This window comes from Lithobates pipiens, unplaced genomic scaffold (assembly GCF_037356315.1).
Source record: "Lithobates pipiens isolate NorthernLeopardFrog02 unplaced genomic scaffold, aLitPip1_a1.2 Scaffold_28, whole genome shotgun sequence".
In the NCBI taxonomy this organism is placed as follows: Eukaryota; Metazoa; Chordata; class Amphibia; order Anura; family Ranidae; genus Lithobates; species Lithobates pipiens.
This window is the reverse complement of record NW_027507789.1, coordinates 227,971,492-227,996,616: the sequence shown is the minus strand read 5'-3', so window position 1 is coordinate 227,996,616 and position 25,125 is coordinate 227,971,492. Positions and strand designations below refer to the sequence as shown.

The following is a 25,125-nucleotide window of genomic DNA, read 5'->3' as shown; positions in this document are numbered from 1 at the left end:
CCTTCCTTTATTCAGATACAGATCAGGGAACGCAGCAGAAAGACGGAGACTCTGTGGGGGTTCTGGAAGGGGCATCCTGCTGCCAACATAGGGGCGGATAAGCCTGTCAGGGCATTGTGGGGAAGACATATGACGACAGATTTCTGGTATATATACTAGCTGGATTTTAAAATAGAATTTTCTTTTTACTGAAATGTGTTTAATAAACATACAACTACTTTTTAAAGTTTTTTTTTATTTTTTATTTTTTGCTTTTTAGATATTTAAGTATTAGCAAAATAGAAATGATTTTGATTAAAGTGGAGCTGTCGCATATGAAGCGAGGTGCCAGGGTCAGGACGGGACGTAGACGGAGGCGATGCATGGATCACATTGTGGATCCATGCTGGGATTGCCCAGTGAACAGCAGTGGAAAAGCGGTCCGCTTTCAGATATAAATCTCTGAATGAATTCAGCGTTGCATTGTAATAATAATTGGTACGCTGACGAACTTGGCAGAAACATGTTATCTGCTCCGTGTCCGAGCGCTCATATAATTGGAACATCCGCATATTTCCCGGACAGACTCGGTAACAGCGGGAACGAAAAAGCCCCCGCGCTCTGTGACATCAGAAATGGCTTGTTTTTGGCATCTCCTTGCGCTCTTCACTGATCTCTGTGTTCCGGAAACTCTCTCATATCTATTCCTCATGTGTCGGCATAATCCGGACAAAGACGCGCTGGCGTTCCGCAGACTGCGGCTTTAATTGAAATATATTTTATCTGTGGTGGTGACAGCCTTTGGCAGAGGCTTAGCTGGATCCCGGGGCCAAGAACCGCAATCACAGCTCCGCCCTCCGCGCCTCTTGCTGCTGACACCACTTGACTTTCACGCGGAGGAGCCTCTAGAAAGCTCTTCGCTGATCCTGAATGGAAGCCAATCACTGGCTAATTCAGAGCAGATTACTGAAGAGGGCTCTTCACAACGCCAATTTTCTATAAGGACGGTAACAATCTGTGCCCTCAGGGCCGTGATAGTGAGAAAACTGTGTAGAGGTCATTGGCGAGCCGTCATCCGACTATCCTGGCCAAATTACTGGAGGCGGAGTGTTCAGTCACATCCATTTCCACCAATCTGACCAGCATGGTGAATGGTGGGACCAAGCTTGACTTTTGCAGGGAACGTCAGAAATTGCATATACATTCAGCTGTATTATTCACTATGTATATCATAAAAAAAACCTTTGTTGACAATTGTGCTCTTCCAATCTTGTGATAACATTTTGGAGAAGACCCTTTTCTGTTCCACCATGACTGTGCCCCCCCACTGTACAAAGCCAGCTCCTTAAAGACATGGTGTGACCAGTATGGTGTGGAGAACCTTGCAGGTCTACACATAGCCCTGACCTCAACCCTACTGAACACCTTTGGGATGAATTGGATCACCAATTGCAAGTTGGGTCTTCTTTGTACAAAGCTAGCTCCATAAAGACATGGTGTGACCAGTATGGTGTGGAGAACCTTGCAGGTCTACACATAGCCCTGACCTCAACCCTACTGAACACCTTCAGGATGAATTGGATCACCAATTGCAAGTTGGGTCTTTTGTGTACAAAGCTAGCTCCATAAAGACATGGTGTGACCAGTATGGTGTGGAGAACATTGGAGGTCTACACGTAGCCCTGACCTCAACCCTACTGAAAACCTTTGGGATAAATTGGATCACCAATTGCAAGTTGGGTCTTCTTTGTACAAAGCTAGCTCCATAAAGACATGGTGTGACCAGTATGGTGTGGAGAACCTTGCAGGTCTACACATAGCCCTGACCTCAACCCTACTGAACACCTTCAGGATGAATTGGATCACCAATTGCAAGTTGGGTCTTTTGTGTACAAAGCTAGCTCCATAAAGACATGGTGTGACCAGTATGGTGTGGAGAACATTGAAGGTCTACACGTAGCCCTGACCTCAACCCTACTGAAAACCTTTGGGATAAATTGGATCACCAATTGCAAGTTGGGTCTTCTTTGTACAAAGCTAGCTCCATAAAGACATGGTGTGACCAGTTTGGTGTGGAGGAACTGGAGTGTCCTGACCTGTACAGAACCCTGAGTTCAACCCTACTGAATACCTTTGGGGTGAATTGGAATACTGACTATAAGGGAGGTCTTCTGTGTACAAGGCCAGCCCCATAAAGACATGGTTTGACCAGTATGGTGTAGAGAACCTTGAAGGCCTACACAGAGCACTGACATCAACGCTACTGAACATTTTTGGAGGTGTGGAGGAACTGGAGTGTCCTGCACAGAGCCCTGACCTCAGCCCTACTGAACACCTTTGGGATGAATTGGATCACCAATTGCAAGTTGGGTCTTCAATGTACAAAGCCAGCTCCATAAAGACATGGTGTGACCAGTATGGTGTGGAGAACATTGAAGGTCTACAATTAGCCCTGACCTCAACCCTACTGAACACCTTTGGGATGAATTGGATCACCAATTGCAAGTTGGGTCTTTTGTGTACAAAGCTAGCTCCATAAAGACATGGTGTGACCAGTATGGTGTGGAGAACCTTGCAGGTCTACACATAGCCCTGACCTCAACCCTACTGAACACCTTCAGGATGAATTGGATCACCAATTGCAAGTTGGGTCTTTTGTGTACAAAGCTAGCTCCATAAAGACATGGTGTGACCAGTATGGTGTGGAGAACATTGAAGGTCTACACGTAGCCCTGACCTCAACCCTACTGAAAACCTTTGGGATAAATTGGATCACCAATTGCAAGTTGGGTCTTCTTTGTACAAAGCTAGCTCCATAAAGACATGGTGTGACCAGTATGGTGTGGAGAACATTGAAGGTCTACACGTAGCCCTGACCTCAACCCTACTGAAAACCTTTGGGATAAATTGGATCACCAATTGCAAGTTGGGTCTTCTTTGTACAAAGCTAGCTCCATAAAGACATTGTGTGACCAGTTTGGTGTGGAGGAACTGGAGTGTCCTGACCTGTACAGAACCCTGAGTTCAACCCTACTGAATACCTTTGGGGTGAATTGGAATACTGACTATAAGGGAGGTCTTCTGTGTACAAGGCCAGCCCCATAAAGACATGGTTTGACCAGTATGGTGTAGAGAACCTTGAAGGCCTACACAGAGCACTGACATCAACGCTACTGAACATTTTTGGAGGTGTGGAGGAACTGGAGTGTCCTGCACAGAGCCCTGACCTCAGCCCTACTGAACACCTTTGGGGTGAATTGGAATACTGATTATAAGGAAGGTCTGTGTACAAAGCCAGCCCCATAAAGATATGGTTTGACCAGTATGGTGTGGAGAAACTTGAAGGCCTACACAGAGCCCTGACCTCAACCCTACTGAACACAATTGGGATGAATTAGAACACCAATTGCAAGCCAGGTCTTCTGTGTAAGAAGACAGCTCCATAAAGATATGGTTTGACTAGTTTGACTTGGAGGAATTTGAGGGTCCTACACAGAGCCCTGATCTCAACCTTACTGAACACCTTTGGAGGTGTGAAGAAACTGGAGTGTTCTGCACAGAGCCCTGATTTCTACAATACTTGAACACCTTTGGTTGCAAGCCAGGTTTTCTGTGTACAAAGCCAGCTCCATAAAAACATGGTTGACCATTTTGGTGTGGGGAACCTTGAGGGCCTACACAGAGCAGTTATCTCAACCCAACTAAACACCTTAGGGATAAACTGGAACACCAATTGCAAGCCAAGTCTCCTGTATACAAAGCTAGCGCCATAAAAACATGCTTTGACCAGTTTGGTTTGGAGGAATTTGAAGGTCTTGCACAGAGCCCTCACCCCAACCCTACTGAACCCCTTTTGGGGTGAGGAAGAAGCAGCAAAAAAGCAGCCAAAAGGGTGGAACTTTAAATGAAGCTCATGCTAGCAAATGAAAAGAAGGTGGATGATAAAATATTTAATAATCCATAAATACATGTTTACATATATTAAATGTCATATACATAGAAATGCAAACTTTCATAGTGTCAATTTCTGAAAGAGTAATATCTGGTAATAACATATTTATAAACATTAATCATATGGTAAGGTTAAGGAGATCCACCAAAATTCATGATTCGTTGTACACATATAACAGGATAGGATACAAGCTAGTCTACTCAGTCAATCTGATTTCCCATTGCAGATACATCACATGCCTGCTTCTGAAGAGCGGCTTAAAGCTGAGAAACGCGTCGAGCTGCCAGTTGTCGTGTACTACAATTATACGCCTATTAAGATATGTGCCCTTGTAAATATCATTTTAGATTGTGATAGGGATCAGAAAGACCATAGACCAGCTGGAGGGCCGTAGTTTGAGGATCCCTGCCATAGACCATGCAGGTGATATATGTGTACATCTAATCACGAATTTCGGTGGATTCCCTTAACCTTACCATATGATTAATATTTATAAATATATTATTACCAGATATTACTGTTTCAGAAATTGACACTATGAAAGTGTGCATTTCTATGTATATGAAATTTAATGTATGTAAACATATATTTATGGATTATTAAATATTTTATCATCCACCTTCTATTCATTTGCTAGCATGAGCTTCATTCAAAGTCCCAGCCTTTTTGCTGCTTCTTCCTCGTAATGATAGGGATGGAGGCACATGACCATACCTGGCCATGGCTTAATTTAAAGTCCCAATTTCCCCAATCCCGATCTTGTGACCCTTTTGGGGTGAATTGGAACACCAATTGCAAACCAGGTCTTCTGTGTACAAAGCCACCTTCATAAAGACATGGTTTGACAAGTATGGTATGGGGAACCTTGAGGGCCTATACAGAGCCCTGACCTCAACCTTACTGAATATCTTTGGAGGTGTGGAGGAAATGGAGTGTCCTGCACAGAGCCCTGACCTCTACCCTACTGAACACCTTTGGGGTGAATTGGAACACCAATTGCAACCCAGGTCTTCTGTGTACAAAGCCATCTTCATAAAGACATGGTTTGACCAGTATGGTATGGAGAACCTTGAGGGCCTACACAGAGCCCTGACCTCAACGTTACTGAATATCTTTGGAGGTGTGGAGGAAATGGAGTGTCCTGCACAGAGCCCTGACCTCTACCCTACTGAACACCTTTGGGGTGAATTGGAACACCAGTTGCAAACCAGGTCTTCTGTGTACAAAGCCATCTCCATAAAGACATGGTTTGACCACTATGGTGTGGGGAACCTTGAAGGCCTACACAGAGCCCTGACCTCAACCCTACTGAATATCTTTGGAGGTGTGGAGGAACTGGAGTGTCCTGCACAGAGCCCTGACCTCAACCCTACTGAATATCTTTGGAGGTGTGGAGGAACTGGAGTGTCCTGCACAGAGCCCTCACCTCAACCCTACTGAATATCTTTGGAGGTGTGGAGGAACTGGAGTGTCCTGCACAGAGCCCTCACCTCTACCCTACTGAACACCTTTGGGGTGGATTGGAACACCAGTTGCAACCCAGGTCTTCTGTGTACAAAGCCATCTCCATAAAAACATGGTTTGACCAGCACGGTATGGAGAACCTTGAAGGCTTACACAAAGCCCTGATCTCAACCCTCCTGAACACCTTTGGGATGAATTGGAACACCGATTGCAAGTCAGGACTTCTGTGTAAAAAGCCATCTCCATAAACACATTGTTTTACCAGTATGGCATGGAAAACCTTGAGGGCCTACACAGAGCCCTGACTTCAACCCTACTGAATATCTTTGGAGGTGTGGAGGAAATGGAGTGTCCTGCACAGAGCCCTGACCTCTACCCTACTGAACACCTTTGGGGTGGATTGGAACACAAATTGCAAGCCAGGACGTCTGTGTATAAAGCCATCTCCATAAAGACATGGTTGACCAGTTTGGTTTGTGGAATTTGAGGGTCCTGCACAAAGCCCTGACCTCAACCCTACTGAATATCTTTGGATGTGTGGAGGAACTGGAGTGTCCTGCACAGAGCCCTGACCTCTACGCTACAGAACACCTTTGGGATGAATTGGAACACCAATTGCATGCCAGGACTTCTGTGTACAAAGCCATCTCCATAAAGACATGGTTGACCAGTTTGGTTTGTGGAATTTGAGGGTCCTGCACAAAGCCCTGACCCTACTGAACTTCTTTGGGATGAATTGGAACAACGATTGTATGCCAGGCACATTTTTTTCCCCCCATTTTCTGGTGGCGCCTGATGTGTGAGCCGGGTCTTGTCATCCAGCATCAGTATCACACAAATGGCCACAAATTTACACAGACACCCTGCGAAATATTGAGAAAAGTCTTCCCAGAACAAGACAACACCCCATTAATGGCCATGGAGGGGAGGAGTGACTCCATATTATTAGCCAAGGTTTTTCGAATGGGATGTCCAACAAGCTCATATAGATGTGATGGTCAAGGATACACAAACTTTTGCCCATTTTGTGTATCTTTTGATCTACTGATTATATCTGACATGCAGTTGATCGGAAGATCACCTTTTGTTATGTATAGAATGGGGCCTGAATGGCCAGTTAAGGCTGGGACTAGGAATGGGCAGAAGGGGCACCCGCCTTGGGTGCAGCAGTAGGGGGAGTGCCTCCTGTCAGCCTTGTAACAGAAAGAGGGTGCCCTCATCCCTACAGTAAATCTTTTTGCCCAGGGCAGCCGTCCCTCCCGCCCACCCCTTGTCCAGGCCCTGCACGAGATTTCAGCGATTGGGTGTCCATAGATGAGGAGATACATTTGATGGAAGACATCTATAGTGAGGCAGGTGGAACATTCACCCAGCCGGTGGAATAAATGGCGGGTTAACGCTGCGTTCGGGTGAATGGTGACTCGGGTTGCTTCTGATATTCGGTACGGTTGGATAGGAAGAGCGTGGATTGCGCTGGGCGTGGATTGCGCTCGGCGGGGTCTCTCCTCTCCATGGATGGAGCACTGAGCACATGAAAAGGAAGAATTTGCCGGATTGGTGAAGATTTAACTCCTTGTGGGAGAAGATAATCCCGGCATTCTGGCAGAGAGGCAGCGGAATCAATGTCTATTGTGGCTGCACAAAGGATGGAGGAAGATTCTACAAAGGACAAATTGGGGTAATTATTCCCATCTGTCGGAAGATTTCACACCACCACCCGCCGCACATCACACAACCCGCGCAGATTGTACCGGCTGGAAGGTGTGTTTCCTGAGCGTTCGTCTCGCACGGACTGAACCAATCTCCGAGTCATATGGTGCGCCACTTCAGAAATCTCCTGGACTGATTTCACTGCACACTGTGAGCATCTCACAATGTGCAATAGAGGCCGCAGCAAGTCAGATAGAGCCCCGCCTCATTTCCTGGCTGGAGGACATCCGGCTTCATCTAACTCTTTTCTTCCCAGCCTGACTGTCCCTGGCCTTGCCCATTTCATTCATTCACAGGATTTCAGAATCACATGTGGGCGTTATCTAGCGCAGTCTGCATGCAAATTGAACCTGCCTGGAAACGCCCACTCTTCCAGACTGACAGCATGCCCTACTGCCCACCCTGTGCTGTGCCCTCCTGCCCATCTTGTGCTGTGTCCTTGTGCCCCTGTACTGAGCTCTACCTGCCCACCCTGTACTTTGCCCTCCTGCACCCCTGGGCTGGAAAAGGCATTTATGACGTGGGGGGGGGGGGGGGGGGGGAGGAGTGGGTGTGTACAGGGAGTGTAAAGAAGGAGTGGGAGCAGTGTGTACAGGGGAGAAGAGGGTCAGTGTGTAGAGAGGGTGGGAGCAGTGTGTACAGGGGAGAAGAGGGTCAGTGTGTAGAGAGGGTGGGAGCAGTGTGTACAGGGGAGAAGAGGGTCGGTGTGTAGAGAGGGTGGGAGCAGTGTGTACAGGGGAGAAGAGGGTCAGTGTGTAGAGAGGGTGGGAGCAGTGTGTACAGGGGAGAAGAGGGTCGGTGTGTAGAGAGGGTGGGAGCAGTGTGTACAGGGGAGAAGAGGGTCAGTGTGTAGAGAGGGTGGGAGCAGTGTGTACAGGGGAGAAGAGGGTCAGTGTATAAAGGGGGTCAGTGTGTAGAGAGGGTGGGAGCAGTGTGTACAGGGGAGAAGAGGGTCAGTGTATAAAGGGGGTCAGTGTGTAGAGAGGGTGGGAGCAGTGTGTACAGGGGAGAGGAGGGTCAGTGTATAAAGGGGGTCGGTGTGTAGAGAGGGTGGGACAGGGTGTACAGGGGAGAAGGGGGTCAGTGTGTAGGGAGGTTGGGACAGGGTGTACAGGGGAGAAGAGGGTCAGTGTATAAAGGGGGTCAGTGTGTAGGGAGGGTGGGACAGGGTGTACAGGGGAGAAGAGGGTCAGTGTATAAAGGGGGTCGGTGTGTAGAGAGGGTGGGAGCAGTGTGTACAGGGGAGAAGAGGGTCAGTGTGTAGAGAGGGTGGGACAGGGTGTACAGGGGAGAGGAGGGTCAGTGTATAAAGGGGGTCGGTGTGTAGAGAGGGTGGGAGCAGTGTGTACAGGGGAGAAGAGGGTCAGTGTGTAGAGAGGGTGGGAGCAGTGTGTACAGGGGAGAAGAGGGTCAGTGTATAAAGGGGGTCGGTGTGTAGAGGGGGTGGGAGCAGTGTGTACAGAGGAGAAGAGGGTCAGTGTATAAAGGGGGTCAGTGTGTAGAGAGGGTGGGACAGGGTGTACAGGGGAGAAGAGGGTCAGTGTATAAAGGGGGTCGGTGTGTAGAGAGGGTGGGAGCAGTGTGTACAGGGGAGAAGAGGGTCAGTGTATAAAGGGGGTCGGTGTGTAGAGAGGGTGGGACAGGGTGTACAGGGGAGAAGAGGGTCAGTGTATAAAGGGGGTCAGTGTGTAGAGAGGGTGGGACAGGGTGTACAGGGGAGAAGAGGGTCAGTGTATAAAGGGGGTCGGTGTGTAGAGAGGGTGGGAGCAGTGTGTACAGGGGAGAAGAGGGTCAGTGTATAAAGGGGGTCAGTGTGTAGAGAGGGTGGGAGCAGTGTGTACAGGGGAGAAGAGGGTCAGTGTATAAAGGGGGTCGGTGTGTAGAGAGGGTGGGAGCAGTGTGTACAGGGGAGAAGAGGGTCAGTGTATAAAGGGGGTCGGTGTGTAGAGAGGGTGGGACAGGGTGTACAGGGGAGAAGAGGGTCAGTGTATAAAGGGGGTCGGTGTGTAGAGAGGGTGGGACAGGGTGTACAGGGGAGAAGAGGGTCAGTGTATAAAGGGGGTCAGTGTGTAGAGAGGGTGGGAGCAGTGTGTACAGGGGAGAGGAGGGTCAGTGTATAAAGGGGGTCGGTGTGTAGAGAGGGTGGGAGCAGTGTGTACAGGGGAGAAGAGGGTCGGTGTGTAGAGAGGGTGGGAGCAGTGTGTACAGGGGAGAGGAGGGTCAGTGTATAAAGGGGGTCGGTGTGTAGAGAGGGTGGGAGCAGTGTGTACAGGGGAGAGGAGGGTCAGTGTATAAAGGGGGTCAGTGTGTAGGGAGGGTGGGACAGGGTGTACAGGGGAGAAGAGGGTCAGTGTATAAAGGGGGTCGGTGTGTAGAGAGGGTGGGACAGGGTGTACAGGGGAGAAGAGGGTCAGTGTATAAAGGGGGTCGGTGTGTAGAGAGGGTGGGACAGGGTGTACAGGGGAGAAGAGGGTCAGTGTATAAAGGGGGTCAGTGTGTAGAGAGGGTGGGAGCAGTGTGTACAGGGGAGAAGAGGGTCAGTGTATAAAGGGGGTCGGTGTGTAGAGAGGGTGGGACAGGGTGTACAGGGGAGAAGAGGGTCAGTGTATAAAGGGGGTCAGTGTGTAGAGAGGGTGGGAGCAGTGTGTACAGGGGAGAGGAGGGTCAGTGTATAAAGGGGGTCGGTGTGTAGAGAGGGTGGGAGCAGTGTGTACAGGGGAGAGGAGGGTCAGTGTATAAAGGGGGTCGGTGTGTAGAGAGGGTGGGACAGGGTGTACAGGGGAGAAGAGGGTCAGTGTATAAAGGGGGTCTGTGTGTAGAGAGGGTGGGAGCAGTGTGTACAGGGGAGAAGAGGGTCGGTGTGTAGAGAGGGTGGGAGCAGTGTGTACAGGGGAGAAGAGGGTCAGTGTATAAAGGGGGTCGGTGTGTAGAGAGGGTGGGACAGGGTGTACAGGGGAGAAGAGGGTCAGTGTATAAAGGGGGTCAGTGTGTAGAGAGGGTGGGAGCAGTGTGTACAGGGGAGAGGAGGGTCAGTGTATAAAGGGGGTCGGTGTGTAGAGAGGGTGGGAGCAGTGTGTACAGGGGAGAAGAGGGTCGGTGTGTAGAGAGGGTGGGAGCAGTGTGTACAGGGGAGAGGAGGGTCAGTGTATAAAGGGGGTCGGTGTGTAGAGAGGGTGGGAGCAGTGTGTACAGGGGAGAGGAGGGTCAGTGTATAAAGGGGGTCAGTGTGTAGGGAGGGTGGGACAGGGTGTACAGGGGAGAAGAGGGTCAGTGTATAAAGGGGGTCGGTGTGTAGAGAGGGTGGGACAGGGTGTACAGGGGAGAAGAGGGTCAGTGTATAAAGGGGGTCGGTGTGTAGAGAGGGTGGGACAGGGTGTACAGGGGAGAAGAGGGTCAGTGTATAAAGGGGGTCAGTGTGTAGAGAGGGTGGGAGCAGTGTGTACAGGGGAGAAGAGGGTCAGTGTATAAAGGGGGTCGGTGTGTAGAGAGGGTGGGACAGGGTGTACAGGGGAGAAGAGGGTCAGTGTATAAAGGGGGTCAGTGTGTAGAGAGGGTGGGAGCAGTGTGTACAGGGGAGAGGAGGGTCAGTGTATAAAGGGGGTCGGTGTGTAGAGAGGGTGGGAGCAGTGTGTACAGGGGAGAGGAGGGTCAGTGTATAAAGGGGGTCGGTGTGTAGAGAGGGTGGGACAGGGTGTACAGGGGAGAAGAGGGTCAGTGTATAAAGGGGGTCTGTGTGTAGAGAGGGTGGGAGCAGTGTGTACAGGGGAGAAGAGGGTCGGTGTGTAGAGAGGGTGGGAGCAGTGTGTACAGGGGAGAGGAGGGTCAGTGTATAAAGGGGGTCGGTGTGTAGAGAGGGTGGGAGCAGTGTGTACAGGGGAGAAGAGGGTCGGTGTGTAGAGAGGGTGGGAGCAGTGTGTACAGGGGAGAGGAGGGTCAGTGTATAAAGGGGGTCGGTGTGTAGAGAGGGTGGGAGCAGTGTGTACAGGGGAGAGGAGGGTCAGTGTATAAAGGGGGTCAGTGTGTAGGGAGGGTGGGACAGGGTGTACAGGGGAGAAGAGGGTCAGTGTATAAAGGGGGTCGGTGTGTAGAGAGGGTGGGACAGGGTGTACAGGGGAGAAGAGGGTCAGTGTATAAAGGGGGTCGGTGTGTAGAGAGGGTGGGACAGGGTGTACAGGGGAGAAGAGGGTCAGTGTATAAAGGGGGTCAGTGTGTAGAGAGGGTGGGACAGGGTGTACAGGGGAGAAGAGGGTCAGTGTATAAAGGGGGTCAGTGTGTAGAGAGGGTGGGAGCAGTGTGTACAGGGGAGAGGAGGGTCAGTGTATAAAGGGGGTCGGTGTGTAGAGAGGGTGGGAGCAGTGTGTACAGGGGAGAAGAGGGTCAGTGTATAAAGGGGGTCGGTGTGTAGAGAGGGTGGGAGCAGTGTGTACAGGGGAGAAGAGGGTCAGTGTATAAAGGGGGTCGGTGTGTAGAGAGGGTGGGACAGGGTGTACAGGGGAGAAGAGGGTCAGTGTATAAAGGGGGTCAGTGTGTAGAGAGGGTGGGAGCAGTGTGTACAGGGGAGAGGAGGGTCAGTGTATAAAGGGGGTCGGTGTGTAGAGAGGGTGGGAGCAGTGTGTACAGGGGAGAGGAGGGTCAGTGTATAAAGGGGGTCGGTGTGTAGAGAGGGTGGGACAGGGTGTACAGGGGAGAAGAGGGTCAGTGTATAAAGGGGGTCGGTGTGTAGAGAGGGTGGGACAGGGTGTACAGGGGAGAAGAGGGTCAGTGTATAAAGGGGGTCAGTGTGTAGAGAGGGTGGGAGCAGTGTGTACAGGGGAGAAGAGGGTCAGTGTATAAAGGGGGTCGGTGTGTAGAGAGGGTGGGACAGGGTGTACAGGGGAGAAGAGGGTCAGTGTATAAAGGGGGTCGGTGTGTAGAGAGGGTGGGAGCAGTGTGTACAGGGGAGAGGAGGGTCAGTGTATAAAGGGGGTCGGTGTGTAGAGAGGGTGGGAGCAGTGTGTACAGGGGAGAGGAGGGTCAGTGTATAAAGGGGGTCGGTGTGTAGAGAGGGTGGGACAGGGTGTACAGGGGAGAAGAGGGTCAGTGTATAAAGGGGGTCTGTGTGTAGAGAGGGTGGGAGCAGTGTGTACAGGGGAGAAGAGGGTCGGTGTGTAGAGAGGGTGGGAGCAGTGTGTACAGGGGTGAAGAGGGTCAGTGTATAAAGGGGGTCGGTGTGTAGAGAGGGTGGGAGCAGTGTGTACAGGGGAGAAGAGGGTCAGTGTATAAAGAGGGTCGGTGTGTAGAGAGGGTGGGAGCAGTGTGTACAGGGGAGAAGAGGGTCAGTGTATAAAGAGGGTCGGTGTGTAGAGAGGGTGGGACAGGGTGTACAGGGGAGAAGAGGGTCAGTGTATAAAGGGGGTCGGTGTGTAGAGAGGGTGGGAGCAGTGTGTACAGGGGAGAGGAGGGTCAGTGTATAAAGGGGGTCGGTGTGTAGAGAGGGTGGGAGCAGTGTGTACAGGGGAGAAGAGGGTCAGTGTATAAAGGGGGTCTGTGTGTAGAGAGGGTGGGAGCAGTGTGTACAGGGGAGAAGAGGGTCAGTGTATAAAGGGGGTCGGTGTGTAGAGAGGGTGGGACAGGGTGTACAGGGGAGAAGAGGGTCAGTGTATAAAGGGGGTCAGTGTGTAGAGAGGGTGGGAGCAGTGTGTACAGGGGAGAGGAGGGTCAGTGTATAAAGGGGGTCGGTGTGTAGAGAGGGTGGGAGCAGTGTGTACAGGGGAGAAGAGGGTCAGTGTGTAGAGAGGGTGGGACAGGGTGTACAGGGGAGAGGAGGGTCAGTGTATAAAGGGGGTCAGTGTGTAGAGAGGGTGGGACAGGGTGTACAGGGGAGAAGAGGGTCAGTGTATAAAGGGGGTCAGTGTGTAGAGAGGGTGGGAGCAGTGTGTACAGGGGAGAAGAGGGTCAGTGTATAAAGGGGGTCGGTGTGTAGAGAGGGTGGGACAGGGTGTACAGGGGAGAAGAGGGTCAGTGTATAAAGGGGGTCAGTGTGTAGAGAGGGTGGGAGCAGTGTGTACAGGGGAGAGGAGGGTCAGTGTATAAAGGGGGTCGGTGTGTAGAGAGGGTGGGAGCAGTGTGTACAGGGGAGAGGAGGGTCAGTGTATAAAGGGGGTCGGTGTGTAGAGAGGGTGGGACAGGGTGTACAGGGGAGAAGAGGGTCAGTGTATAAAGGGGGTCGGTGTGTAGAGAGGGTGGGACAGGGTGTACAGGGGAGAAGAGGGTCAGTGTATAAAGGGGGTCAGTGTGTAGAGAGGGTGGGAGCAGTGTGTACAGGGGAGAAGAGGGTCAGTGTATAAAGGGGGTCGGTGTGTAGAGAGGGTGGGACAGGGTGTACAGGGGAGAAGAGGGTCAGTGTATAAAGGGGGTCGGTGTGTAGAGAGGGTGGGAGCAGTGTGTACAGGGGAGAGGAGGGTCAGTGTATAAAGGGGGTCGGTGTGTAGAGAGGGTGGGAGCAGTGTGTACAGGGGAGAGGAGGGTCAGTGTATAAAGGGGGTCGGTGTGTAGAGAGGGTGGGACAGGGTGTACAGGGGAGAAGAGGGTCAGTGTATAAAGGGGGTCTGTGTGTAGAGAGGGTGGGAGCAGTGTGTACAGGGGAGAAGAGGGTCGGTGTGTAGAGAGGGTGGGAGCAGTGTGTACAGGGGTGAAGAGGGTCAGTGTATAAAGGGGGTCGGTGTGTAGAGAGGGTGGGAGCAGTGTGTACAGGGGAGAAGAGGGTCAGTGTATAAAGAGGGTCGGTGTGTAGAGAGGGTGGGAGCAGTGTGTACAGGGGAGAAGAGGGTCAGTGTATAAAGAGGGTCGGTGTGTAGAGAGGGTGGGACAGGGTGTACAGGGGAGAAGAGGGTCAGTGTATAAAGGGGGTCGGTGTGTAGAGAGGGTGGGAGCAGTGTGTACAGGGGAGAGGAGGGTCAGTGTATAAAGGGGGTCGGTGTGTAGAGAGGGTGGGAGCAGTGTGTACAGGGGAGAAGAGGGTCAGTGTATAAAGGGGGTCTGTGTGTAGAGAGGGTGGGAGCAGTGTGTACAGGGGAGAAGAGGGTCAGTGTATAAAGGGGGTCGGTGTGTAGAGAGGGTGGGACAGGGTGTACAGGGGAGAAGAGGGTCAGTGTATAAAGGGGGTCAGTGTGTAGAGAGGGTGGGAGCAGTGTGTACAGGGGAGAGGAGGGTCAGTGTATAAAGGGGGTCGGTGTGTAGAGAGGGTGGGAGCAGTGTGTACAGGGGAGAAGGGGGTCAGTGTGTAGAGAGGGTGGGACAGGGTGTACAGGGGAGAGGAGGGTCAGTGTATAAAGGGGGTCAGTGTGTAGAGAGGGTGGGACAGGGTGTACAGGGGAGAAGAGGGTCAGTGTATAAAGGGGGTCGGTGTGTAGAGAGGGTGGGACAGGGTGTACAGGGGAGAAGAGGGTCAGTGTGTAGAGAGGGTGGGACAGGGTGTACAGGGGAGAGGAGGGTCAGTGTATAAAGGGGGTCGGTGTGTAGAGAGGGTGGGACAGGGTGTACAGGGGAGAAGAGGGTCAGTGTGTAGAGAGGGTGGGACAGGGTGTACAGGGGAGAGGAGGGTCAGTGTATAAAGGGGGTCAGTGTGTAGAGAGGGTGGGACAGGGTGTACAGGCGGCGTATCTAATTTGATATAATTCCCTTGGATGTGCTTATTTGTTTCTAATCAGACTAAAAAGCCACGCCCAATATGTAGCGTTCACACCCACTATTTGCTGCGGTGCGCTCCACGGGAAACGACCTCCCAGTGTATTACTTTGCCGCTATTAAGATGGCACTGCTGACACCCATCAAGGCATTTCGAGATTTGGATAACTCCTCCCACTGCTTACATCAGAACTGATGGCTTTGGAGAGGAGTACTGAGGGCGGGGCGCTGGGAGGATTTCAGGAAGCGATGTACAGCCCCCTCGCCGGCCCCTCCCACCAGCCATACTCTGCCTGCATTGCATAGAGAAGTACAGGGAACCAGAGACGACACCCTTTTAACCACTTGCCGACCGGGCCACAGCCGAAAGACGGCTACAGCGCGCTCGGCTTATTCTGGGTGGACGTCAAAAGTGGTTTTGGACCAGCTAGAAAACGGCGATAATAAATTAAAACACTTGCAGACTTCGTGGGGAAATTCATTTTATTATTATATTATTATTTTTTATAATTATTTATTTTATATTATAATTTATGATTTTGTGTTTCAAACTTCATGGTACCCGGGATGTCTACTAGACTCTGGTTTGGACAGATTTTAATAAGTGAGTTATTGCAAAGAATTTCAGGCCTACAATATAAAACGCCAAATTTCTATGCAAAATAATTGTACCGCTTTGAGACGCAAAGATCTGACATAATCATCCCGCCTGGGAGGTCAAAGCTGCAAGTCGCAGAGCTGCGCGGCAAAAAAAAGAATCATTTTTGGCAAATGACATTTTGCAGTGATGTTCCGATCTGTGACTAGAAGGATAGACACTCACTGGCCACTTTATTAGGTACACCTGTTCAATGGCTCGGTAGCACAAATTGCTAATCAGCCAATCATAAGGCAGCAACTCAGTGCATTTAGGCCTCTAGACGTGGTGAGGACGACTTGCTAAAGTTCAAACTGAGCATCAGAATGGGGGGGAAGAAAGGGGATCTGGGTGACTGTGAACGTGGCATGGTGGTTGGTGGCAGACTATTTCTGGGATTTTCACACACAATCATCTCTCGGGATTACAGAGAAAGGTGGGGGAAAAAGAGAAAATATCCAGTGAGCGGCAGTTGTGTGGAGGAAAATGCCTTGCTGAGGTCAGCGGAGAATGGGCGGACTGGTTCCAGATGATAGAAAGACAACAGCGACTCTAATAACTAGTCATTACACCCGAGGTACGCAGAATACCGTCTCTGAACGCACAACACATCCAACCACAGACTATACAATCTCTTTACAGATAAATGAGTGGGCAGATCTTCCCATTTCACACCTGAGAGATGACAGGACCGCACATCTGTCGCCTCTCCCAGCGCCGTCCTGATAATACAACACCCTGTGATTGGAGCCACGCAGAGGTGACACAGAGATCTGGAGGAAGGCCTCGGCTGCCAAGAAGACCTGCTGGGTTTATTCTCTATAATATACAACCTATAGAAGACACGGGCCCCCGTGATACAGGGGCCACCCCCTGGGGGGAGCCCCGGCACATGGCGGGTAATTCTGTACTACGATTAGTGCAACACCTGTATGTTTATTCCTTATTCCCGCGTACACACGATCGGAAAAAGTTCTGATGGTTTTCCCAATTGAATTCCGACGGGATTCCGCTCAAGCTGTCTCGCCTACACACGCGGTCACACCAAATTCCAACCGCCAAGAAGAACGCGGTGACGTACAACACGTACGACGGGACTAGAAAAAGGAAGTTCAATAGCCGGTAGCCTCCGTCTCTCGTAGTTGAATCTGAGCATGCGTGAGTTTTTGCGTGTTCGGAATTGCATTACACACGATCGGAATTTCCGGTAGAAAGTTTTTCTGTCGGGAAAATTGAGAAAATGCTCTGAAATAATTGCTGGCGGGAAATCGAAATTTCCGATGGAGCGTACACACACGGTCGCATTTTCCGATGAAAAGCGCCCATCGGTCTTTTGTTGGCTGAAATTCCGATCGTGTGTAGGAGGCATTACACGCGTGTCCTGTGGAGGGGAACATGCATGAGAAATGGTATTGGGCGAATGGTTCAGGCCGAGCAAAAGTTCGGTCCAAACATTGCCTGCACGGCAAACACCTGAATTTGCAGGCGGAGCTTTTTTTTTTTTTTTTTTTTTTTTTTTTAATAACGCAATAGTCAAAACGAACTGAATCGCAGCGCCTTGATGCGATTCAGTTCGTTTTGAGTGCTATACAAATTATTCATTCAATAATCAAAACTGTCTGTTTTTTTATTTCTTTTTGAGATTTTTTTTTGGTGAATGGGTAGAGGTACCCCATACTCATTCACATGGAAGGGGGGGGGGCGGGATCTGTGGGCTCTCTTATTAAAGGGGGTTTCCAGATTCCAATAAGCCCACCGCCCAGGGTTGTCAGGAAGAGGCCCTTGTCCCCATCAACAGGGCATGTGGCCTAGTATGGTTCGGGGGTGGGGGAGGTGCTCGCTTGTCTCTCCCCCCCCCCCCCCCCCCTTTCCTGACCTACTGGGCTGAATGCACGGATAAGGGACTGGTATGGATTTTGGGGGGATTGCACACATTTTTTTCTTTTTTTTGGCACGGGGTTCGTCTTTGAATCTATACCAGAGCTGGTGGGCCTGGTGTGGTTTAGGGGGATGGGGGGGGGGGGAGGCCCACAACGTTTTTTTTCAGACATTCTTATTGTCAGCAATGATTGTTTTTTTTTATTCAGCTGTCAGCAGGGAAGCCTGTCCAAGTTTTTTCCAACGGAAAATCTGCTTGTGCATACGGGGCATAATTGGGATTTTTTTTTTACCAAAAGTATGTAGCAGAATACAGATTGGCCTAAATTTATGAAGAAATTCCATTATTATTTTTTTATTGGATATGTTTTGAAAAAACAGAAAGTAAAAAAAAAAAAAAAAATTATATAAATATATATATAATACTTTTTTTTTTCTTTCTGTTTTAAAACATATCCAATAAAAAAAAAAAATTATATATATATATATATATATATATATATATATATATATATATATATATATATATAATTTCTTTTATTTTTTTTAAAATTGACAGTCTTTTTTGTTTATAATGCAAAAAAAATAAATAAATAAATAAAATAAAAAAGAAATTCTATAAATATATATATAATACTTTTTTTTTTCTTTCTGTTTTAAAACATATCCAATAAAAAAAAAATGTATATATATATATATATATATATATATATATATATATATATATATATATAATTTCTTTTATTTTTTTTAAAATTGACAGTCTTTTTTGTTTATAATGCAAAAAAAATAAATAAATAAAATAAAAAAGAAATTCTATAAATATATATATAATACTTTTTTTTTTCTTTCTGTTTTAAAACATATCCAATAAAAAAAAAATTTATATATATATATATATATATATATATATATATATATATATATATATATATATATATATATATATATATATATATATATATATATATAATTTCTTTTATTTTTTTTAAAATTGACAGTCTTTTTTGTTTATAACGCAAAAAAAAAAAAAAAATAAATAAAATAAAAAAGGAATGTGATTGAATACTACCATGAATAAAGCATAAAAAAAAGGACATCAATATTATTTGTGTACAGCATCGCACGACCACGCAATTGTCTGTTAAAGTAACGCAGCGCCGCATCACAAAAAATGGCCTGGTCATGAAGGGGGGATAAATCTTTCCGGAGGTCAAGTAGCCCTCCAGCACTGGTCACTCTCTTCACCCATATTTTCCTCTTCTAGGTGGACAGAAAGGACCTCAGTAGGTCCTCAGTCTGACATTTTCCAGGTTTCCCACGTTGGGTGTTCAGAGATGGTCTGCGGCACTGCTCCTATTGGAGGAGCTGTGAACTTCCTTCCAGCCGCTCTTCTCTAGACTCTCCCTTTTAACGAGGTCTTCTCACCTACAGAATTGGATGGTTTTCCCCACCATTCTAGGCTGTAAACCCCAGGAGATGCTGCAGATGACCACATCTGTCATCAACAAACTTTTCACTTAGATCACGCATCTTCACCATTCTAACACATGGATGGATCTCTTGACCACGTCTACATGCTTTGGGTCACACGGATGTAATAAAGTGTTCCTGTCATTCCCGGATAGAGATGAGCTCGGTGTTCGACTCGAACACGGGCCGTTTGTCTGTTCGGCGAATTCAGAACTTTGTGGACCGTTCGCACCAAATTCGTGTGGCACGAATGGCCCACAATGCACTACGCCATCGAAGTGCATTGCTGGCTCATGATTGGCCAAGCACGCACTGTGACCCCCGCATGCTTGGCCAATCACAGCGCCGGCAGCGAGGAGAGCCATAATTGGCCACAGGCAGGATGCCTGTGGCCAATTATAGCTCAGGGGGGTTTAGTACACGCCCCACACTATATAAGGCCGCCAGTGAGGCGGCCTTGTGTAGTGTGTTCCGGCGTGCAGGGAAAGAGCAAGATAGGCAGGGACAGAGTGTTCTTTTCTCAGCCATCTGCAGGAGTTAGTGGGTGTTGTGTGCCTCCAGCACAGTATACACCTGTATCTACCCTTTATTGCTGGTTTTCTCTAATACAGGCATCTGCAGGAGTTAGTGGGTGTTGTGTGCCTCCAGCACAGTATACACCTGTATCTACCCTTTATTGCTGGTTTTCTCTAATACAGGCATCTGCAGGAGTTAGTGGGTGTTGTGTGCCTCCAGCACAGTATACACCTGAAGATACCCTTTATTGCTGGGGTTCTCTAATACAGGCATCTGCAGGAGTTTAAGTGGGTGTTGTGTGCCTCCAGCACAGTATACACCTGAAGATGCCCCTTATTGCTGGTGTTGTCTGTTGCATATCTTGCATATTAGCCTTTAAAATTAGGACTTTTGATTGCGAACGTTCGAGCCCCATAGACTTTAATAGGGTTCTAAAGTTCGTATGAATTTTTGGTTCATTCTAAGGCTCTGTTGCGAACCGAACGGGGGGGGGGGGGGGGGGGGTTTGGCTCAACCCTATTCCCGGAGCAGAGGTGGACCACGATTCCATCATCGGTGGAGCGCATGGTGTCGGGTTCCTCTGCTGGTCTGAAGGATTCAATAGGTTGCTGCTCCCTGGCTTTCCTGACATGAAGTAAGAGACCCCCGCCACACGCCTGATGACCCCCAATCCGTATTATTTTACAAACGTACGCCTCGCCATTCACTCATAATGATATGTTTAGTATTCTCACCCATTCTCCTTACGTCATCCGGCCTCTACAAATAACAAGGAACAATCTCATTTCCTGTATTTTATAAATCATTTCACCAATAATAACACACTTATTCCTTTCCATGGGATGTAATTAGTGTGTCAGGGACTTTTTTTTTTTTTACTTATGGGGGGGGGGGGAGGGGGTATTGCTGGAGGAAATGTAATGGCTCATTTGCATCTAATTTGGGAAGTCAAAGACACATTTTTACAATAATCTTCACTTCGAGAAATTATTTGTATACATGTAACATGTGTGTAGCACGGCCCCCTTGGGGACTGCTTGGATTTACCTGCTCATCTGCATCGCCCTGACCCTGTGAACATTCCAAACCCACCTGACACTCTGGGTTCAGACATCACTGCAACACCTTTAAGTAATAAGACAACACTCAATACGTTTATATTCTGTTAACGTTTACTGGAGTACTTCAGTGAAGATACGATTGTACAAAAAAGGAACCAGTTCAACTGGGCTTGGGAGAACAACACAAACTCAGTTGAGTGACTCCTAAGGAAAATGCCAGTTATACAGTTGGCAAGAACAGATTATTATATAAATATATGTACAATGTAGTAACACTTGAACATAACCTGTACGGATAAGCAGGAGTTAAAACGGAGTTCCACCCAAAGGTGGAACTTCCGCTCGTTGTACTCCTCCCCCCCTCCGGTGACACATTTGGCACCTTTCGGGGTGGAGGGGGAAGAGGATACCTGCCCAATACAGGTATCCTGTTCCAACTTCCAGGAGCCTCAGCCGCGGGTATTGACATCCTCGCCCAGGCTCCCTTCTACTTCCCCAGCCGCCGGGCCAGTAGGAAAGAGGAGCAGAGCCTTGTGCATTCGCAGTAGGGTTCCACAGCTGATGTTTCCATCAGCTGTCGGGTACACAGTGGCAGGCTTCACTGGTAAGGCTTCACTGCCAGGTTCCCTTACTCGCAATGGAGGCGGTATGCACCCAACAGCTGATGGAAACATCAGCTGTGGTGCCGACATCGCTGGACTCCAGGACAGGTAAGTGTCTGATTATTAACAGCCAGCAGATGTAGTATGTGCAGCTGCTGGCTTTTCATTTTCGCAGCGGTGGGCGGAGCTCCGCTTTAAGTATCAATTCTGACAATACTTCTAGAAAGAGGAACCCAGGCCGGCCTGTTTAACCTTTTAATCCTAATAAGAGATTAAGCTAAACATGGATGGTATGAGGGCCCTTTAAGTAGCAAGGACAGAATGTCCCTGTTGCAGATCTGATGGTCTGCACCGGCAGTCGGAGCTCATTAATTGTATCCAATAAAGTGTAGTAACAGAGCGGTAGTGTATCTGATGATGACTGCAGCTAAAGATGCCTATGTACTGTGTTCAAATAAAGGTGCAGTGAAGTGTTCCAGTAAAGTAAAGCTGTCTGTGCACAGTGTCCCAGTGACACAACAAAGACAAGCCTTGCAAAGATGGGCAGTTGCCCTCTCACCAACGACCAAAGCCATTCGATGTCTTCCAGCTAGCGAATCAAGGAGGAACGTCCTGGCTGCAGACTCGCTTGTGGTGATCACCCGTTGCGGCGCACAAAGCGTGGGTTGCTGCTCTGCATAGGTGGTGCTGGTCAGATGTCCGATGAACTGCAGGCAATGCTGGACCCCTTCTCAGCCAGGTCGGATGTCTAAAGACCTACGTGGTAGGCCGCGACCTCACTCTCCCTGCATGGAGAAATCCCTTCACACACGAGGCCCAGGAGGAAGAGAACGTGGGGCGGATCTCTGGTCTCCTTTATAACTCTTCCCAGCAATCTCTCTGGTGGTAGCAAGGATCCCTGGGATATGCAGTCCGGGTGTACAGTCATACAGGCAAACAGCCATCTCATGGAACTACTAGTCCCACATTCCATTTGGTTGGGCTCACGAACATGATGTCAGTGACCACCCTCCCCCACCCACTAGTATGGCTATTAATATGAAGTTGCCCTCCTTCCTTCTTATAGCTATTAGCATGGAGTTGACCCCCCCACATCCTTATGGCCATTACTATAAGGTTGCCCCACCTCCCTATGGCCATTAATATGGAGTTGCCCCCCTTTGTAGCTATATCATGGTCCTGTCTTCTGGGAAGAATTTCCACAATATTTTAGAGGATGTCTGTGGGAATCTGTGCCTATTTCTGAGGTCAGGTACTGATGCTGGATGAGAAGACCTCGCTCACAATCAAATTCACCCCAAAGGTGCTCAGTAGGTCAGGGCTCTGTGCAGTTCCTTCACACCAATCTGGTCAAGCCATGTCTTTATAGAGTTGACTCGACTACTCTCGCAAGGTAGCCCATAATCTGTTCCCATCTGTGAGGTCAAATGCTGATGTTGGATAAGAAGACCTGGCTGACACACCACGTTGGGCACAAAATAAAAAGGCCTGGCTTACAACTGGCATTCAATTAATCCAAAAGGTGTTCAGTAGGGTTGCGGATAGGGCTCTGTGTAGGACACTTGAGCTACACCAAACTAAACTGGACAAACCTTATTGTCCTTGTGGAGCTGTTGAGTAGGTTTGAGGTTAGGCTTCTGTGAAGACCACACTGGATCCTTCATTACAAACTGGTCACACCACATCTTTATAGAGCTGGCTTTGTATAGGGGGGGGGGGGGGCACAGTCATGCTGGAACAGAAAAGGGCCTTTACCAAACTGTTACCACAGGGGCACAATTGTCTACAATGTCTTTGTATGATGTAGTACCCTACAATGGAGACACCAAAACTTAACATGGAGGGGGTTCCCATATTTTTGGCCTTATTGCATATAATGCAGCAAATCTTGACTTTTCCTGCAAACGTCGGGCTTGGCTCCACCATTCACAGTGCCGTTCAGATCGCCTCCAGTAATTTGGCCGGGATAGTCAGCTGACGGCTGAGGGTGCCAATGGTCATCATCCTTGTAGTAGCTTGGAATTCTGAAGATCCCTCTTCAGTTTGAAGCTGGCTTTCCGTGCTGCAAGGCCTAAAGGGTATGTATAGACAAGTTTTGGAGGATGGAAAGGTTAGACCAGTGATTCTCAACCAGGGTTCCATGGAACACTAGAGTTCCTCCAGAGGTTGCTAGGGGTTCCTTCAGCATTGGGTAATTTCTGTCTCCCGGGTTCGTTCCCACTGACACCATTGATCCTTTCAGCTATCTGTAAGGGGGTAATTCTTCCCAATGATCACCAGTGTAAGGAACAGACTTCCCACTGACCATCACACTAATGTATCGGGAGTAGTAGATTCCTAATTTTTAGTAGGGGTTCCCCAAGACTGGAGAACTATTTCAAGGGTTCCTCTGTGTTGAAAGGGTTGAGAAAGGCTGGGTTAGACCATCCATTAGGTTATTACTGCTGTCTATGTCCCCACAATGGAGGTTCCTCTTCTCTATTTTCATGGTGACTCTTATCACCAGGACAGGAAGTGATAGGAAATCTAAAATGTTACCATTGTCATTTTATTGTGGTGGGTTCAGCGGTTGCCAATCAGGCTCCAGATGTCTTCCTCCTGTACAGTTTGGATGCTGCAAGGAATATTCAGCTTGGTTGCTATAGACATAACCCCCATTGTCCCCCCCCCCCCCACCCCCGTACAGGGCACAGGTCTGCGATGCGCCCGTGTAAGCATGCAGTGGAAGCGGCGCAGATGTTTTGCAATCATGCTGTGAAGGACTTCCAGAGGACTCTCAGAGTCCCCTCATTAATCTGCCTGGATACCGACCCCCATCAGTCGGCTCTGCCTGCGCTGCTCATTAAGACTTTACTGCATGCCGTTTAATTGGGATCAGAGGGTCGATCCGTAGGAAGAGAAGACATGAAAAGGTAACCCAGCTGTAACCTGACTCTTTGCCTCCAAATTACTCTACCCCCTATCTTATTGCCCCACTATAATTACCAAAAATATACTGGCGCAAAGGCTGGGAGTGAACTGGCCGTTTTTCGGGCCCCTTTATTAAAACGAACAATTATGTAAACAATATTACAAACAAAAACGTAACCTTTTGTTTGCCGATCCTTGGAGGCTCAAAATATCAAAATATTTCCTTGTAACTGCATAAAACCATTTCCACGGTCCCTGCCGCAGTGCACCGACTCGGGGACGAACCACGTTCTGCGGATACACCATTACAACTCCCACCATAGCTGGCATTCCACCGGGGACCCCATACCTTGGATGTGTCCCGATCTTCTAATTACAGCAGGTTATTTAAAAAATGCCTCCAAATACCCAACCGCACACACCCTGTAAGAGAAAAAAACAAACAACACCTACAAAAAGACTCAAACCATGCAGGGCAGGCGGGGTGGGAACGCTTCTCTTCCTTGTGTATGCTGGCAGGATGTCCGGTCACCACTGACCTCCCTCACTCCTGCTTCTACAATACCCCCCACCCACCACCCCCAATGTTTGCCCAATCCACTGCCGCCTCTAGTTGCCTGACAAGGATTAACCCCCACTTGCCCGGCTCCCCTGAGCACCTATTCATGCGGCCCTGCCATATTTTTATTTTTATTTTTTTGCTACAGGCTGTACACAAGTGTTGCTCTCTCTGCCAATCACACGCCGACCATCTCCTATGGATACGATGTGTCATCTCAGCCAGAGTTCCCCACAGGGAATCTGAGCTTATTATAAAATATTCACCAAATAATACATTATTATTTTTCATATTAGAGATGAGAAATTCATTAGACTTCTGCTTTTACAATAAGAGATATTCCTATTCGTATTCTTATCAGTCCGATACGTGGAAAAGCCTTTGTGGGAAATACGAAACGTCTGGATTACAATGAAGCGCTCACAGAAATGTAACAATTCGGATGTGCAGTCTTTATACTGTATATGTGTAAATGTGATCCGCCTGATTGCTGTGTGTATATATGGGCCGCTATATTGGCTGGCAAGTGCCAGCCTGATAGTTCAACTGATATTGTGGTTTAGGGAGTGAAGGGTTTGATTATTGTTAAAGGGACCGGTCAGGAACTTTGCGTTGTCTCCCTAAATAAATTCCTGACATGTCACAATATCCAGCAACAGCATCGTAGTCAGTGATAGTCTATCAGTAAATGGTGGACCGCCGTCTGGATCGGGACTGAG

At 48.7% G+C, this 25,125-nt stretch overlaps 1 protein-coding gene across 2 annotated transcripts in view; it reads left to right on the top strand.

The window, feature by feature from the left end:
* CACNG5 (calcium voltage-gated channel auxiliary subunit gamma 5) overlaps positions 1–25,125 on the top strand; it is a 95,596-nt gene that overhangs the window by 32,339 nt on the left and 38,132 nt on the right. Inside the window, exon 1 of one of the 2 annotated variants that reach the window (XM_077460652.1) lies at positions 23,705–23,849. The exons of the other annotated variant lie outside the window; for it this stretch is intronic. The gene's annotated coding sequence lies outside the window, so the exon portion shown is untranslated. Of the gene's footprint in view, positions 1–23,704; positions 23,850–25,125 lie in introns of those variants that run through there. 2 annotated transcript variants of the gene reach the window in all.